The sequence below is a fragment of the Dermochelys coriacea genome, chromosome 4 (assembly GCF_009764565.3).
Source record: "Dermochelys coriacea isolate rDerCor1 chromosome 4, rDerCor1.pri.v4, whole genome shotgun sequence".
Taxonomy (NCBI): Eukaryota; Metazoa; Chordata; order Testudines; family Dermochelyidae; genus Dermochelys; species Dermochelys coriacea.
Window position 1 is genome coordinate 133607797 of NC_050071.1, and position 19264 is coordinate 133627060.

Genomic DNA, 19264 nt, shown 5'->3' on the forward strand with positions numbered 1-19264 from the left:
GCATAAAGTGATGGTCGTCCAGGCCAGATCAGCTGTCCTGGCCCCTGCCCCACTCCTCAGTTCCCTGTCCACCTCCTGTTGGGTGGGAAAGGCAGTAAGAAGGCAACTGACATTCTCTTTGTCCTGCACACCCAAACCAAAGATGCAGGTGGCTTATGCCAGGGTTTGAGAGGGGTTCTTGCTGCTCTTTATACCTCTGCACAGGCATGTAGACCAACTCGCAGGCTAGCCCAGGGAGAACAGCTGGGCAGAAAGATTCCATTAATCAAGAAATAGGAAGTTACAACTGGGCTCTCAAAGGATACGTCTACACTGCGATAAAGAACCTACGGCACTTGGAGCTGTGGTCAACTGACTCAGGTTGCAGGGCTGAAAATTGCAGTGTAGTCATTTAGACCCAAGCTCTGAGGCCCCTCTGTTTCAGAACCTGGATCCAAATACCTAAACTGCAATTGTTAGCCTCATAGGCTGAGCCCTGTGAGCCCAAGTCAGTTGACTCAGGCTCTGACCTCGCTGCCGTGGGTCTTTTATTGTAGTGTAGTCATACCCAGTGATGCTTTAAGTCCAGTTTCAACGTGTGCCTTTTTATATCTTTTTTTTTTTTGCGCATACTCTCATCCAGGGCCAGATTTAGGGACAAGTGACCCAGTCAACCCTCTGGGATGACAGGCTTGGGGGGTGCCAGGCTCGGAGTTCTGTTCTCGTTGTTAGCAACAAAAGGGAAAATAGAATGTTTAAAGGAAAATGTTTCAGGTATTCCATATGTGGATTCATTTTTCACTAAGCTCCTAGAATGTTCTGGACTCTTGTAGAATCTCATGGAACCTTCCAGACTTCCTCAGAACTACATTTTCCTCACCTCCTAGAAAGTTGACAGCCCTATCCTTGTGGATATATAAGGGGCAGGGCGTTGCCGGTCATTCAGTGAGATATAAGAATGAAGTGAAGTGAAATGAAGTGAGAGACCAGCTGTGACATTGTGAACCTTGTTTTATTGTGTAATAGTGAAAATGTACTTGTGGTTTAAGACTTGAAGAGTGTAAGCAGTGACTAATACAGGATATATTTAATGAGACTCCAGAGATATCTGTCGAACCTCTATCTACATAACAATATAAAAGAAATACTGTTAGTTCTTTTGCAATGCTTAACACATAATGTTCGATAACTTTGTAAGACTGTGGAACATAGACTTTTGCTTTCCCTAATACTATCTGTTTCCCCCCATAGAAAATAAAAGATGCCCCTGAAAAAACTCAATATAGGAAGCCAAAAGCTCCTAAGATGCAAATTTATCGTCTTATATGATAGGGATAAATCATGCATGCAAAGTCATGAAATAGGCTATAAATGTAATGAAACAGAAGATATTCAAAAGTTTAACAAATGGAGGTGGGGAGCCAAAGATGCTCCTTACCTGAGGTATGATTTGGTCTGGGGCCAGCACTGTTCTCATCACAGAGGGTAGTTGGAGATCTCTTGTGCTCTTGCTATTCTTGGCTGCTGGAATAATACCTGGGAGCTGCTGCTCCTCAGAATAAGCTCGGTGAGGCTAGGAGAATGAAAAAGCAGCACAAGCTATTTCTCTAAGCTACAATCACAGCAGGGTTTGTAGTAGTTTTTTGAATTTCGAAACAGAAATAGATTCATCTGATTATGCTGTGCGGGAGACGAAGTTCTGCATGAACGAATACCTTCTTAGTAACGGGCTTGAGAAGCCTTTGCTTAGTGAGGAGATCATTGATGGTTCAATGTTCAATTCTCAGGTGCTATATTAATAAGTATAAATTAACTTGTGAGATTTGTAGTAAGTACTTGGGCGTCTGTACAACAGCTTCAGCATATTTCGGTTCGCTCCGAGGGCAAGAAAGGAAGCAAGGAGGAGGACTAATTTCCTGTTTGAACAGTGAGGAGAGACAAAAGGGGGTCTCATTCGGGTTTAGTGCCTGGACTCTTCTGCTGGCAAGTTCCCTCCAGGAGCACTGCACACAGAAATAGATGTTTATGAATGAGCGTAACCAAAAGGACACGTTAGATCCAAGAGTCTTGTTGGCTGCACCATGTGATTGGAAATCTGGAGCAAGTTGCAGGAAATCAGGGGTGATGGCGTGTTGGCTACCTGTGCAGGGCCAGGGAATGAGGGCAGCACCGTGACTCAGAAGTGGTGGATGTTCCATGAAGAATTTAATCATGGAAAAGCAAGCCTAACCAGAGGAAACAACACAGCACTGAATGCTCCTCCAACCATCAGGGATTCTGAAAAAAGATGGGACCCCTGGTGAGCTGTGACCGACCCATTCGGCCACTTCTGCAGTAGCATATTGTATATCACAGAAATGTAGGGATAGAAAGGACCTCAAGAGGTCATCAGGCCCAGCCCCTGGATTTGTCAAAGCAGATCATAATTTACTGGTTGTAGGGTAGTGACAAAACCAGGAAGACCAAGAAAGTATTGGCAGAAGAGAGTAACAGAGGATATTGATTGAACTGGCATCACCTGGGAAGAAGTTCCACAGCTAATAAGCAACCATATTCAGTAACTGGACTCTCTGATGTGTCAGTGGAAGAGGAGTAACTAAGGCCAAGGTAGTGCCTATAGGGTTCCCTCCCCGTCATGATCAGTGCCCCATAGTGCTATGGGCTGTACAAACACATCATGGGGGACAGTCCCTTCCTCAAAGAGAACAGAACCTAAAGGGAGGACGTGAAACGAGCATAGAGAAGAAATGACTTGCCCAAGATCACAGACAAGGTTAATGGCAAAGCCAGGATTAGAATCCAGTGCTCCTGACTCCCAGACTGGTGCCAATGTGATATAAAGGCTACGCAAAAGAATAGTGGAAGCATAGTAAAGCAGCATCACCCCCCCAAACAGAAAAGCAGTAAAAACGTGGGGGGTCTTCCACCTTTAAAAAAAAATTAAACTGATTCGCCTTGTGGAAAGTAAAGAAAGCAAAGAAAGAGAAGGGGGAGAAAAAAACTCCAGACCCCCAAACTAAAAAAATTAAACCCCAAAAATATTCAGTTTCCAAAACCCAAAAGGATATGGTTTTTAAATTGAAATGAAGCAAAAAGGGAGGGCATTTTGTTTCGAATTGTCCATTCCAAATGAAAATATTTGTTTAGAGTGTTCAGTTTTATCCCAATTGACATTTTTCTATAGGAAAAAAACATCCATTTTAGATTAAACTACACTTTTCAACAGGAAAAATTTTCCCCAGCTCTACTATTTACATTTATTATTATTCATGATCGTAAAGCCTAGGAGGTCTCGTCATAGACCAAGACAGACACCGAGCACTCCTGAATCAGGAAGTATTAACTGCATGCATGTGCCCCAAACGGGGGGTGATGAACTTTATTGCAGAACTCTCTCAGGATTCCAGAAAGGATACGTGTTAATCCCTGCTCTGTACCTGATGTTTGTCGGGTTGCCAAATTTCTAGTCACACAAAACTGAACACTCTAGCCCTGCCCCTTCCCCGATGCCCCACCCCCACCCACTACATTCTCCCTCCCTCGATGGCTCACTCTCCCCTACCCTCACTCACTTTCACTGGGCTGGGGCAGGGGGCTGGGGTGCAGGAGGGGGTGAGGGCTCTAACTGGGGGTGCAGACTCCGGGGTGGGGCCAGAAATGAGTGGTTCAGGGAGCACGAGGGGGTTCCAGGCTGGGGCAGGGAGTTGGGGTGTGGAAGGGTGTGAGGGCTCTGGCTGGGTGTGCGGGCTCTGGGATGGGGCTGGGGATGAGAGATTTGGAGTGCAGGAGGGGGCCCCAGACTTGGGGGTGGAGCAGAGGGATTTGGAATGCAGGAGGGGGGCTGCAGGTTGAGGCAGGGGGCTGAGATGTGGGAGGGGGGAAGGGCTCTGGGCTGAGGGTGCTGGCTCTGGGGTGGGGCTGGGGATGAAGGATTCAAGGTGTGGGAGGGGGGTCAGGGCTGGGGCAGGGGGATGGGGTGAGGGCTCTAGGCTGGGGTGCAGTCTCTAGGGTGGGGCCAGGGATGAGAGGTTTGGGGTGCAGGAGGGTGCTCCAGGCTTGCAGGGGACTCAGGGCTGGGGCAGGGGGTTGGGGTGAGGGGTTGGGGTGTCGGCTTACCTTGGGCGGCTCTGGCCAGTGGTGCAGTGGAGGGGCTAAGGCAGGCTGCCTGCCTATCCTGGCACTGTGCTGCACGGGTCCTGGAAGCAGCCAGCAGGTCTGGGTCCTAGGCAGGGGGGGACAGGAGGCTCCATGCGCTGTTCTTGCACATAGGCACCGTCCCCCTCCCCCCCCAGCTCCTGGCCAAGGGGAATGTGGAGCCAGTGTTCAGGACAGGGGCGGTGCACAGAGCCACGTGGCTCCTCTGCCTAGGAGCCGGACCTGCTGGCTGCTTCCAGGGCATGTGCAGTGCGATGCCAGTCAGGTCAGGTAGGCACTAGCCTGGCACTAGACAGGTAGGCACTAGACTTTTAATGGCCCAGTCAGTGGTACTGACCGGAAACCAGACACTTGGTCACCCTAGAATGTCTGCCATCAGCAGATGAATATTATTTTTTTCTATGATCTAGTTGAAAGGAACAATCTACCAGAGGCCACAAAAACAAACAAATAAACAAACAAACAAACAAAACCCAGAGTGAATCCTGGCTGTGTGTGATGCTTTGCTTTAGGGTGCTGGTACTTTTAAAAGGAGTTGATGCAGCTAAAAGGTAGAGGGCGAAGTCATGGCATTTATGGCACTGCCGTGTGTCTTCCCACTCTGACCTAGGAGGGCACTTTACTTCACTCAGCCTCACTTGCTCCCTGTACACACAGAGGTGAACAATGCTCTGGTCCAGTGCTCTGGCCCCGCTTTCCAAGCCAACACAGAAGAGGGGGTTTGTGTACCCTTCGTCCCTGCAGAGCTGCTAACAATGTGGTCCAAAGCATTGGTGTGTCTGATGGAGAAAGACAGGACTGAGCTGCCTGCTTGATTTTTGCATTTCAGTCCTCAGTTTAGGGCTAAGAGGACTGCAATGTAAATTGAGCCCCTTTCAAGTTGTCTCTGCTGATGATAAAAGAAAAGGAGTACTTGTGGCACCTTAGAGACTAACAAATTTATTAGAGCATAAGCTTTCGTGAGCTACAGCTCACTTCATCGGATGCATTTGGTGGAAAAAACAGAGGAGAGATCCGATGAAGTGAGCTGTAGCTCATGAAAGCTTATGCTCTAATAAATTTGTTAGTCTCTAAAGTGCCACAAGTACTCCTTTTCTTTTTGCGAATACAGACTAACACGGCTGCTACTCTGAAATCTGCTGATGATGAGACTGACTGAAACCATCACTTGCTGGCAACCTGAGTTAAAGTGCGAGCAGAGAGGGTGTAAAGTGCTAATCTTCTGGGGATTGCGACTGTCATTCTAGCTGATACAGGAAGAGAAATCAAAGCTCTTTGGGAAGCCTGAAACATCTGAGAAGTGTGTATAGGGGAGAGGGGAACTAATTATGAGCAGAAGCTTCTGATGACTGTCTGCTATGGACGTATGTGATCAACTCTGTTCAGTGGTGATTGTTTTAGTTCAAATCCTTGCTTTACCAAAGATGTCCTGAGATCTTTGGCAAACCATTTAGCGTCTCTGTGAACTGGGAATGATAGCAATTCCCTAGCTCACAGGGGTGTTATTAGGATAAATATGTTAAAAGTTTATGAAATGCTCAGATGCTACAGAAATGGGTGCTGTATAAAGACCTTATATAGACTGACAAAATAAGCCCCCATGGAGTTCACAAGTTCCCATGGTTATAAGGAAAAGCATGTTAAATATGTACGAGTTAACCCTTATGCTTACAAAATAGGGCTTGATCCATAAACACAACTGATTGTAGTCACAGTTGCCAACTTTCACGCGGTAAATAAGCATCCCAACTTTCACAATTAGCCAAAAATCAAGCTAATCCCATTTCAAAGCAAGGCCAAAACAATCCAATCCCTAAGAACCCCAATACTCTGTGTGACTAGATTCCCCTGGCATACAGTCTGGGACTGTGGTGGGCTCACTGTGTATCCCTGACACTCTCCCCATTTGCTCCTGCTTGCCCCCCCTTGCCCTTGCTTGCCGGGAGCAGATTAAAAAAAAAAAAGAAGCAACAAGCTACAACAAGCAACAAGCTACAAGCCAAAAACTAGCCAACAAGGAACTCACAAGCCAATTAAGCCAAAAACAAGCCTAATTTCTGTGGTTTTTTTGGTGAGTTTGGCATGTCTGATTGTAGTCCTTTCAGTTGTGAAATCAGTGGTTCTGTTCAGCAACAGAAGAATGGCCATACTGGATCAGAGCAATAGCCCATCTACTCAGTATCTTGTCTTCTGACAGTGCCTGGTGCCAGATGCATCAGAGGGAATGTACTGAACTGGGCAATCATTGAGTGAACCATCCGATTTCATCCAGTCTGGCAATCAGAGGTTTGGGGACACCCAGATCATGGCTTGGCTCTTGAACATCTTGGCTCTATCCTCCATGAATTTATCTAATTCTTTTTTGAACTCACTTATACCTTCACCACATCCCCTGGCAAAGAGTTCCGAGGTTGACTGTGCGTTGTGTGAAGACATACTTCCTTTTGTTTGTTTTAAACCTGCTGCCTATTAATTTCATTTGGTGGCCTCTTGTTCTTGTGTGTTATGAAGGAATAAATAACACTTCTTTATTACCTTCTCCACACCAGTCATGATTTTATAGACCTCTATCATATCCCCCCATTAGTGGTTTCTTTTCCAACCTGAACAGCCTCAGTCTTTTTAATCTCTCCTCATATGGAAGCTGTTCCGTATCCCAAATAATTTTTGTTGCCCTTCTTTATACCTTTTTGAATATATATATATATATATATATATATATATTTTTTTTTTGAGATGGGGCAACCAGAACTTCATGCAGTAGTCAAGGTGGGAGCATACAGTGGATTTATGAAGTGGCATTATGATATTTTCTTTCTTATTATCTACCCCTTTCCTAATGGTGGAGCAACCTCTACATTGTGGTGGATAGAAAGTGCTTGCAGGACCAGGCCCCAGGTTAGTGTATATTAGAGATGATGATTAAAATGGTGCACCTTTTTGTGACAAATATTGACTGTTTTAGACCTTGCATGCTCTTTCCTATCCTCTATTTGGTTTCTGCCTTACTGTAGCTAAGACTAGACTTGGTCAAAAATATTTTGTGAAGAAGATTGCACTTTGCCGCACCTCTGTTTCTGTCCACAATGTGACAGATAGGCAATCCGACACAGTGTTTTGTGAGCCATTGTGTTGCATTTATGAATGGCTTGTGTATGATTGTATTCTACTACATGAGACAGGGTTATCACAGCTCCTGCTGGAACTAAAAACAGTAGGGGGTGATTACTTCTGGGATTATAAACAACACCAGAGAAGTTCCACCCCCTGGTTCTGACTGGGTTTTCCAAGGCTAGGAACAAACAAACAAAATGGGGGTCTTTTGATGTGTAAGGATGAGCTTGACAGACACATTGTCTTCCTTTTGTTTCAGCAAACATACAGGACTATCTATGCAAGGATAGACCCAAATTCTTGCTGAAGCGTTGGAAGGGATGTTGGCCTCCAGATTCTCATGTGGAAGGTGGACCATATATGAGCTATTTATTAATTATTATTATTATTATTACATTAATTATTTTATCAATTATTAATTAATTGTTTATGATTGTTTTTGGTATACTTTGTTGTCCTTAAAATAAAGGAGCTCTGAGAGAGCTGTGGTAAAAACCACATTGTTATCCTTGGAGAGAAAGGATACTGACCTTCAGTAGACAAGCTTGGTGGGGATACTGCAGTGTACGGGCAGTGGGCTGTGCAGCCTTATAACCCCCAGTCGGAGGCGAGTAGGACCAGGGTCCCTGCGCAGAGACAGATGATGGCTGGAGACCTGACACCTGACTGGGCTTTCCAGGAGTGGACAGGGAATACAGGTGACATCCCTGAAACTGTGATGATCAACATTTCAAATATTGATCCACTCTAGTGGAGTAGAACTCCTTCGCTCATGCTCCCTGTGTAACTACTGAATGGTAAATTGTCTTTTACTGTTGTGGTTTCAGCAGCTGCTGTCTTCTCCTTTTTACACAACAGACAATATGAAGAAACAAGCACAGCTGGGTCCCAAATAACTCATCTCTGACTGTAACTCAAATAGTTGTTTATTAAATATACAAGTATGCCAAGCCTAGCTATAATAGCTACAAATTTATTTGAGCATAAGCTTTCGTGAGCTACAGCTCACTTCATCGGATGCATTTGGTGGAAAATACAGCGGGGAGATTTATATACACACACAGAGAACATGAAACAATGGATTTTATCATACACACTGTAAGGAGAGTGATCACTTAAGATGAGCCATCACCAGCAGGAGGGGGCGGGAGGAGGAAAACCTTTCATGGTGACAAGCAAGGTGGGCTCAAATAAATTTGTTAGTTGGCCTACCTTGCTTGTCACCATGAAAGGTTTTCCTCCTTCTCCCCCCGCTGCTGCTGGTGATGGCTCATCTTAAGTGATCACTCTCCTTACAGTATGTATGATAAAATCCATTGTTTCATGTTCTCTGTGTGTGTATATAAATCTCCCCACTGTATTTTCCACCAAATGCATCCGATGAAGTGAGCTGTAGCTCATGAAAGCTTATGCTCTAATAAATTTGTTAGTCTCTAAGGTGCCACAAGTACTCCTTTTCTTTTTGCGAATACAGACTAAGACGGCTGCTACTCTGAAACCTAGCTATATTCACATTTCTGCTCTGACTGGTTTCAGGGAGCTTCTACAACACAGAACACATTGAGCACCACTGGAGGAATCAAAAACTACTTAAAGAGATACTACCATATTTTTATACTCTATAATCATCTTTTTTGGACTTTCTCTCTCCTTCTGTTTCTTCCTCTTATTTCCCTCTCCTCTACCCTCCAAACAGGCTTTATTTCTCAGACTACAGCATCTTTGTGTTTTACCTTGTTTTAATACTGAATTGAAAGGAACAGGCTTTCCTTGTATAAAAATAAGCAAGAGAAAATGAAATTTATGCCAGCTGTGTGGATGAAACTCCTGATCCTTTAGCAAAGGAATTAGGGATGAGAGGAAAAGCCCAAGTTTGCTCCTGTTGAGTCAACAGCAGAAATCCCATTGGCATCAATGGCAAGTAGCATGCAAGGAGACCAACTGAGGGCTTTCAACACCAATTTCCCTTTTGATAGTTTTGCAGCCCTATTCCCTTTTCTTTTTGTTCATTCTTCCCCATCTCTCCCCTGCAAATGTGGATGTTTCTTTGCTTCCGTGGGAGGGAATGAAACTCTAAGACCACTTATTGTTATCAGAGAAGTCCTGCAGCCATGAAACGACAAGTAGAGGAATCAGTTGCAGCAAACGTATGCACAACATACACAGTCTGCTGATTGCAAAATAACCATTATGCAAATCTCAACATTCCGGCTGGTTGACAGACTTTATTACCCAATCAGAGCACAGGGACTTTCACATTGATTAGGCAAATCAGACACTTGCAAGCAGAGTGCAGGGAATTGCAGAAGAGAGAAATAATGGTAAAGTTCTGGGTTACTAAGTGTTTAGCATCCCTGCAGTCTGAGATTGTCCCATTTCACTAATATGTGTTAGAACAGACAGGGATTGTTATAGAATTGTCACTCCTCTTCATGCCATTTTTATAGGATGTAAAATGAGATAAGCAAATACTATATTTTGTTAGAACTGCATAGTTTTTTCTTTACTAAGCAGGCTAGGAAAACACATTACAACATGCCTGAAGTTAGAAATAATTATATATATTAATTAAAAAAAAATCATCAGATCAGGATTTCCATGTGTTACTTCAACCTTTTCAGACACACATAGATTAAAAGGCCAGAGGAATCATTGTGATCATCCAGTATGACCTCCCGTATAATGTAGGCCACAGGATGTCCCTGAATTAATGTTATCATTTGTTGTTAATCTAAAAATGTGGTTCTTCTGTGTGAAGTGACTATGTGAGAATGCCACCTTGAGATTCCATATTTTATTGTATCTCAACAGCTTCCAGATCAAACTTGTTCATCATAGAAATAAAACTGTGTCTTTTTTTTTCTGATCTCCCAGTTCTGCCACCTCAACCTGGAATCTGAAAATCAAGCTTGGTTCTTTTTAGTGCATAAAGATTATGCAAGTCACATGCAGGAGACACATTTTTAACAGTGAGGGCAATTGACCATTAGTTATGCTCTAGAACATCCAAACATTATTAGATAACATACAGGAATGGCTGGGTAAAATTCTGTGGCTTCTGTTATGATCACAATGTTCCTTCTGGCCTTAAAAAATCTATAAATAAATGTAGAGGATGAAGTACCTTTGTGCACGGAGTCTGGACAAGTGCCACTTAAGCCTCACCTAAATCTTATTTTAAGGGCTTAAGTGGTGCACTGACCTCCTACTGGCCCTTCCTGCAGGGTTGAATTTCTTCTAGGGAGAAACTCTATTGAGTAAGATGGTGCAGTTTTTACCAAGTCATTTTTCAGTGTAGAACTGCACAATTTAATCTTAGCAAGTCAGTTCTAAAATAATCTCCCTCATATTTTCAGAGTTCAAACCCTGTCCCTGCCAAACCTTTCTTCGCTGCTTGCTGGAAATGAAATCTTGACAGGCAGCATATTAATATGCACACATAGGGGTAGGACCACCTGGGAACACAGATGCATACACAATGCTGTTCACTGAAGAGTGATGCACTCCTGCTGAAGTTTCCTATTTGATTTTTGTTTGTTTTTGCTGAGTGCTAGCTCCCTTCCCTGCTCACAGCCCCAATGCTTAATATCTTTAGAATCAAAGATTCTTTAACTGTGTTTTCCTACAGTGTATTTAAAAGTTTCTCCCCTATTTAGCTGGCTCTGGAGAATTTACCTACCACCTGGGGCTTAGGGCTGGCAGTGGTTGCAAAACTATCATGGTCTTTTCAATTGTTGTTTCAGACTTAGATGAAGGGGATGGTCCTAGATGGAGGGGATGCTTTTTTAATCATCAATTGCAGAGATATCAGACTTACTTCTAGTTCTCTCATAAGGATCACATCTGAAAAGGAAATCCGGTCATACTCCTGTTTCCATGGGAGATGGAGGAAACAGTACCCTATACATCACTCCTGAAATCAGAAGTCAGTGGCAGTATACCCAGTCTTCATGAAGTGGGCAATGGAGTCTAAAAGAGTAGCACAATGAGTGACTTGACCTGCCTAAGGAATGGCAGCTGTTACTTCATATATGCTCACAGGGTCGTGAAGAAATCTAGTGAGGCACTTATAGCCAAAGCAGTGAAAGGTACATCTCAGGTAGAGGTGGTCAAAAAATGTTGATGGAACACTTTTCTGATGGAAAATTCCGTTTTGTTGAAATCAAAGTGTTTTTAGTGGGAACATGTCCCTGTCAATTAAATTGTCAATGGAAAAAAATCAAAATGATTTGAATAAAAATAGAGTATTTTATTTAAACTTGTTTTTCTCATTCTACCTTTAGCTTTTCATTTTGAAACTTTTAAATGTTTAAAATTTAAAATGTTTAATTGAGTCATATTTTCTATTTTATATTTATATGTCACATAGGGTGACCTGATGTCCTGATTTTATAGGAGAGACACGATATTCGGGGCTTTGTCTTATATAGGTGCCTGTTACCCTCCCACCCCCGACCTGATTTTTCACACTTGCTATCTGGTCACCCTAATGTCTCATTTAATATCTCATATTATCATATTTTGACATTATTGAAACAAAACATTTTGCTAAGGTGGTTTTGACGTTTCCTAAATGAAGTTCTCTGTATTGGGATTTTTGTTCCACTGTAAATTTTGAAATTTAGTTTTATCATCCTGATTTTGGATGAAAAGAAGTTTTCAAAATGTCTGAATTCCCTGCAGGATGGAAATTCCACTGTCTAAATAGCTCTAACCTTAAGCTATAGTAAAAGGTTTCAGGCACTTGGAATCAACTCAAAAAAGCTCAATAAGAGAAGAGCCAGGGCAAATATTTTAGGGTAATGTAATGGTTGAAAAATGGTTTTTCCGTCCCATGAAAAACTTGGGATTTTTTTTTAAATTCCATCCCACTTTATAATAAAGACATTTAAAAAAATGCAAAACAAAATATTGGGAAAAAACAAGTTTTGAGTCACTTGAAACATTATTTTTGATAAATTCTAAGTGTTCTTGTTTTTTACACTGTATATAAAACAAAGTAATTTCAAAACAAATGCATTTTGAAATGGAAAAGAATCAAAACCTTTCACTCCAAGCACAATTGAGAGGGGAATTTTCTTTATTTTTATAACTTCTTCCAATTTTTTTCGAAACAAACTTTCATTTAAAACCATATGATTTTGTGAATAAAAATACTTCTGTCAGAACAATATTTTCTGATGGACAAAAAAATTCCAGTCATTACTCTAGTGTAATAGCTTTGAGTGGGTATTCGAGGGGTTGGGTTCAGGAAAGGTGAGGGGTAAATTATTGAATAGGGGTGTCAGGATTCCCTCCCCACTCTGAACTCTAGGGTACAGATGTGGGGACCCACATGAAAGCCCCCTAAGCTTATTTCTACCAGCTTAGGTTAAAAACTTCCCCAAGGCACAAATCCTTTGTCCTTGGATGGTACACTGCCACCACAAGTGATTTAGACAAGAATCAGGGAAAGGACCACTTGGAATTCCTATTCCCCCAAAATATCCCCCCAAGCCCTACACCCCCTTCCTGGGAAGACTTGAGAATAACATGCCAACCAAATAGGTAAATCAGATTCTTAAAAAAACAGAATTTTATTATAAAGAAAAAAAAGTAAAAAAGCACCTCTGTAAAATCAAGATGGAAGGTAACTTTACAGGGTAATCAGATTCAAAACACAGAGGATTCCCCTCGAGGCAAAACTTTAAAGTTACAAAAAACAGGGATAAACCTCTCTCTTAGCACAGGGGAAATTCACAAGTTGAAAACAAAAGGTAATCTAATGCGCCCTGCCTTATTTACTTACTCTTTTTGAAATATTGAGACTCACTTTAGTATGGATTATACGAGAAGGAATTTTCTGACCTGGTACTTCTCTGCTTCCAAAGAGAACACCCAAACAAAGAGCACAAACAAAGCCTTCCCCCTTCCCCAGATTTGAAAGTATCTTCTTTCCCCATTGGTCCTTGTGGTCAAGTGCCAACCAGGTTATTTGAGCTTCTTAACTCCTTACAGGTAAGGAGGAATTCAAGGCTACCCTTAGCTGTATGGTGATGACAGGGGTTGGTCTCGGTTAACTCACACATTACCGTTCATGGAAGGTTCATCAGACACAAGTGTGCTGTCGTTCCCCAGAATACCCCTAAGATTGGCTTAAAAATCATAAGATTTTGAAAAATAATAACTTTGGGGTTCTTTTCATTTGCCTACTGGTGTTGGAGCCTTTAGAATTCACATTTTCAAACTTTAATCTGCTGCCACACATGCTAGAACTGTGTTAATATATTTTTAAAATGAAAGCTGAGAGTCTCACCTACTCACACGAGTCTGGATGCTGGCGCTTTGAGAGAAGTGCTAAATATCACCAGGCTTTCTGTTAAATCACAGCACTGCTGATGGACCGTACCTTTCATAATGAATTATCGACTGTCAGACAGGCACATATTGGGTTATAGCAGCGGTTGAAAATCGCAGTGTCAACAGTAATTGGGTTTTTATTTCCTCTTGTGTGAGATCAGAATCAGGCCCCGATAAGAACTGGCAGGCTCCAACCCAGAAATATGCAAAGATGTGGCAATCACATGGGGTGATAGAATACCTACATAAGAATTTAGGACTCGGGGGGGACACCTGCTGGGTTATTGACTTCAGTCCCCTACTATTACATGCAGTCCTCTGATCATGGGAATATCCATCAGAGCTGGGTTTATTCCATATACAGTCCTTGGCAACTATTAGCCATGGAAGGCTGCGTAGTCTGCCTAGAACTTGGGAGACCTGCATTCTCTTCCTCTCTATTCTCTTCCTGAGTCCCCTCTCAGTGTCTCTCTTTTCCCTCTCACCTTCAGACTGTAAGCTCTTTGGAGCAGGGACTGCTTCCTTTTCTGTACAGTGCCTGCCATAGTGGGCCCTGAGATTAGTTGGGACACCTAAGCTCTGCCATAATATTAATGGTGAACACCATGTTGTGGAATAGTGTTTCATAACACCTTGTTCTTCCCAATCAATGTATGATATTCCATAAGTCTCCCTGCTACATATATATCACCCACCAGCTGAAAAAGAGACAGGATCAGTTTTATGGAGGGAGTGTTGTGCAAGTCAAGTTCCAGCTACTTCTCCTGTCTTGTTGGGGGTGGGAGTGGGGGAGGGAATAGTGTCTATTCTGGGATTGCAGTCAGTGTTCTAAGTACAGTGTCCTGCCATTTCTGCCTGTCACTCACTAGAGAATACTTCAGATGATCAGTATGCTGAACAGCAGGGTAATTGGAAATGCAACTATAACAATCACTGTGTCTGTTTAAAAAAAATGTCTGTATGAATTGTGATGGGTCAAGGCCAGATGGCTATAGAAAAGTAGTGGGCGATAGATATATTAGCTCCAGGCTAAACAAATCCCTGGTATCAGGTTAAGTGCAATGGAAGCTGCTCCAGGTCAATTAAGACACCTGGGGCCAATTAAGAACTTTCCAGAAGGCAGGGAGAAGGCTAGGTTGATTGGGACACCTGAAGCCAATCAGGGGCTGGCTGAAACTAGTTAAAAGCCTCCCAGTCAGTCAGGTGGGTGTGCATGTCAGGAGCTATGGGAAGAAGTTGCGCGGTTGGAGAGGCTGAGTAGTACACACCATATCAGGCACAAGGAAGGAGGCCCTGAGGTAAGGGTGAAGTGAGCTTGAGGAAGTGAGGCTGCTGTGGGGGAAGTAGCCCAGGGAATTGTACATGTCATGTTTCTAAAAGGTCAGCTACCATAGCTGATGCTATTAGGGTCCCTGGGCTGGAGCCTGGAGTAGAGGGTGGGCCCGAGCTCCCCCCAACACCACCTTTGCCCCCTGTTTAATCACTGAGACTGGGAGACAACAGAGACTGTGCAAGGAAGGATAACTTCTCCTCACCTCCCTTGCTGGCTTATGATGAAAATGGCTCAGTAGACTGTGACCCTTGTCTCTAGAGAAAGAAGGGTTATGTGGAGGGTCACAGTGAGCCTCTGAGGCTAGCGAAATCTGCCAGGAAACGCGGGACCAACGGAGGCAAGCACAGAGCTTTGTCACAGAATTTAATATGCATTCCTGTCTAACATCTGTTGCAGACAGTGATCTTGGACAATTATTTGTACACTGCAAAATCATTACACTAGGGAATCTCTTTAATATTAATAGGTCTGTAGGGGACACAGAAGCATCTGGCTATAAAAGAAGGAGCGTCATTGGCAGAATGGGGCCACTGTATGCTAACTCATTTCTGGATATTAACTGTTTCTAAATTTCTATCCTGCAACCAAGACAAATATTTTCAAAGGCGGTATGGATTTATGATATAGTCTTGTCCCTATATATCTTTCATAATGGGGATTTCTCCAAAGACATTTCTTTGTATCCACTGCAGTACTTAAAAGAGCTACTCTTTTAATGGTCCAAGAATTCCCATGGAGTTCAAAATGCAACCCTTTCAATATATCTTCAAAGTGTAAAGAATGTGTCATTGCCCTCAACTTTCCCCCTGTCCTGTAATACAAGAAAAAAAGAAGTACTTTTGACATTAAGGTCAAGTATATTTGGAATTATTATTATTAACCAATAATATACCTTCCTTCTCCAAATAAATGGGTATGGTGAGCATTTCACTTCTGAAACATCAATTTGTCAAGTATAATGCACTGCCAGAAAAAAGATAGCAAGCTTGAAGGCCCAATGAGTCGATGCATTATAACACACAGATTCCCACTGCAAATCTCTCGTCACATCGAGTCCCTTTCCATTTTGGTAAAATGGTAGAAGAAACTGCTGAAATGTAAGTGGTAGTTATGGAGATGAAGGATTCTGCTATTTGAATTAGACATATTTTTGGCCTTTACTGTTGTCATCATTATTTCTGTTGCAATAGTGCATAGGGGCTGCAATTATAGGGCAGGACTTTACTATGCTGGATGCTGTAGAAATCTGTAACCCAGCATCCCCCCTTGCAACCTTGCATTATGAAATAACTTTGTGTTAAACAGGTTGCTCACAACAGAGCTTTGTTTTATATCGCATGTCACATAAAGATCCATGCTCACCAAGTAGAGAAAACAGCCCATAAAACAGACCATTTCAGGGTTTTTTTTAAATTTCCTTTTCCTGCCTAAATGATCCCATTTATTCACAAGCATGAGAGACCCTCTAATCTCTTTCCAGTTATCTTTGCACTTCTTTAATTTAGATTTAGCGAGACTTTTTTCTTCCCCTCTCTGTACCCAAAGTAATTATGGTGATGACCCTCATTGTGAAATGACAGCAGAAAGACTTTTGTGACAGTCAAAACTGCTCTGATCAAGAGGCAGAAACTATACGAGTCACTGACAGTGGAGAGCAGCTAATTGGGAAAAAATCTGGGGTAGGGAGAGAGGAAAATGTGAAGAGGTCTCACCTCGTCCTTTTTAATGCACGTTTGCTGAACTCTGACACACCTTCCAGCAAACTCTACTCTTAGGCTCAGATTGTGGCACATGCTGGGCACCCATTCTAAGGAGTAAAGGGGTTTAAAGCACCATCTTACTTTCCTGTGCCTCATGGCTAGCCGCATGAAGAACTGAACATCCTCTGTGGGGTTGCTATGTCCCCACCTGCACATGAAGGCAGGAGGTGGAGGGTGGGGTCAAAGAATAATTAAAAGAGCCTTGTATCTGGTTCCCAATAATCTGACCAGTGCAGCTGCACCAGCATGTAGAGGGATGTGTGCTGTGCCAGGTATAAGGCTAGTATTGTGCACATCTGTGATATGTGGGGTGAACATTGCTAGCCTAGAAGAGGTTAATGAGGCTAGGAAGGGGCCAATTAACTGGATAGGACACCGCTCAGGGGACGTAGGGCAGCCTCTGTGATCTTCTGAATGATGATGGAGCCCAGCTGAGAAGGATCAGGCAGGATTAGTATAAAACCAGGAGGCTGGCAGCAGAAAAGGGCTGAAGTGAGGGAGGCTGCAGCCACTCTCCGGGCATTAGAGAGGGAAGGCAGGAAACCTAGGAAAGAGGGTGTAGGAAAAGGCTCAGGGAAAGAGCAGCCAGGTTTAAAATGGTGCAAACGTTGTCTGCTGATTAGCAGGTCCCCGAGCTGGAGGAACCCAGAATAGAGGATGGGCCCAGGTTCCCTTACCAGCCACGAGGGCAGTGGCCCAGTCAGGGTAGTGGATTTGCAAACTGCCTGGTATGGTTCATCCTGTGGGACTTTGATAACCACCCCTCCCCGGAAGGAAAAACCACATAGTGACCTGGCTGGAAGGCCAAGCCATAAAGAGAGAGCAGCCAAGCTGTCACTGACTCACAGGACCTGCACTCTCTCCGTCTCTTGGGGGAACCCTTCCTTGTGACAGCCCTTCTCGGGAGTCACACTCTCTCTCGGGGGTTAAGCCCTGGGCCCCACCACCTCCTGGAACCTGGAGAGCATACCTGTATCTCCTGTGAGCCCCCCTCTTGGAGTCCACTTGTTGGATCATATTAAAGAAGTTCTGTATTAAAATCACAAATGAGTTTGATTCCCCATAGTTTAAATTCCAGGGTATTACTAATTAAGAGGTATCTTGGTTTTTGGTACTGTTTCTCTCCCTCTATGTGTGAAACTTGCAAGCTGCTAGTTGTGTTAATACATTCTAAGACAGAGTCTGTTCTCAAAGCAATTCTTTGTAAACAACAACTACTCACACAGAGAGAGACTGGTTTCAGAGTAGCAGCCGTGTTAGTCTGTATTCGCAAAAAGAAAAGGAGTACTTGTGGCACCTTAGAGACTAACAAATTTATTAGAGCATAAGCTTTCGTGAGCTACAGCTCACTTCATCGGATGCATTTGATGGAAAAAACAGAGGAGAGATTTATATACACACACACAGAGAACATGAAACAATGGGTTTATCATACACACTGTAAGGAGAGTGATCACTTAAGATGAGCCATCACCATCTTAATGGCGGGGGGGGGGGGGGAAGGAGGAAAACCTTTCATGGTGACAAGCAAGGTAGGCTAATTCCAGCAGTTAACAAGAATATCAGAGGAACAGTTGGGGGTGGGGTGAGAGGGAGAAATACCATGGGGAAATAGTTTTACTTTGTGTAATGACTCATCCATTCCCAGTCTCTATTCAAGCCTAAGTTAATTGTATCCAGTTTGCAAATTAATTCCAATTCAGCAGTCTCTCTTTGGAGTCTGTTTTTGAAGCTTTTTTGTTGAAGTATAGCCACTCTTAGGTCTGTGATCGAGTGAGACTCAAAGCAATACTCTGTAATAACATAAGCAGCACCCAGAGACTCCCCGCCCTTTTGCTGTATTCATCTTGCTTTGTTAACAATTGTGATTAAAATAGAGATAGAGGATGTATGTGGATGGATGCTTGGTGTGGGTAATAACCGAATGATAAGGGAGGTGCCAGCCTAAGAATCCAGTGTCCATCGGCTGAAGAAGGCAAAAAGTGGAAATAACCAGAGGACCCCCGGAAGGCAGACTGGAATCCACCCAACAGCCTCAAGAATGGGAGAACCAAAGAACAAGAGAACATCTGGCAGCACAGATCCATCAGGAATGTACCATCTGCTGATTGATTCAGCAACAGCATGGTGAAGCAATTCCTATAGACTGGCATAGGAAGAAATTCCTATAAAAATGGACTCTAGAAAGTGAGAACTTTGGGGTCTGATTCTGCAAACCAACTTCCAGGAGGATCAGATGAGCATCTGACAAGGCCCTGCTCCCTCCTCATGTTCAGGCCACCTGGCCAGTGGCTTGGCATGAGCAACTCTAAGGCTGGTAACTATGATAATAACCTTGCAGAACCTGTGTGTGTGTGTGTGTGTGTGTGTGTGCGTCTGAATGAATGTGTGAATAAATATGAGATTGAATGGAATGTTATAGCTATAACTAACTGCTTACTATGATTCTTCCTGTATACAATAAATGTGGTATTTTGCCTTTTCCCCTTTAATAAAATGCTTTTTTATTTTATTGGTATAACACACTTGCTCTGGGCCCCCAGGACCTCCCCACCAGAAGAAAGCGATGCAACCGATCTCCAGA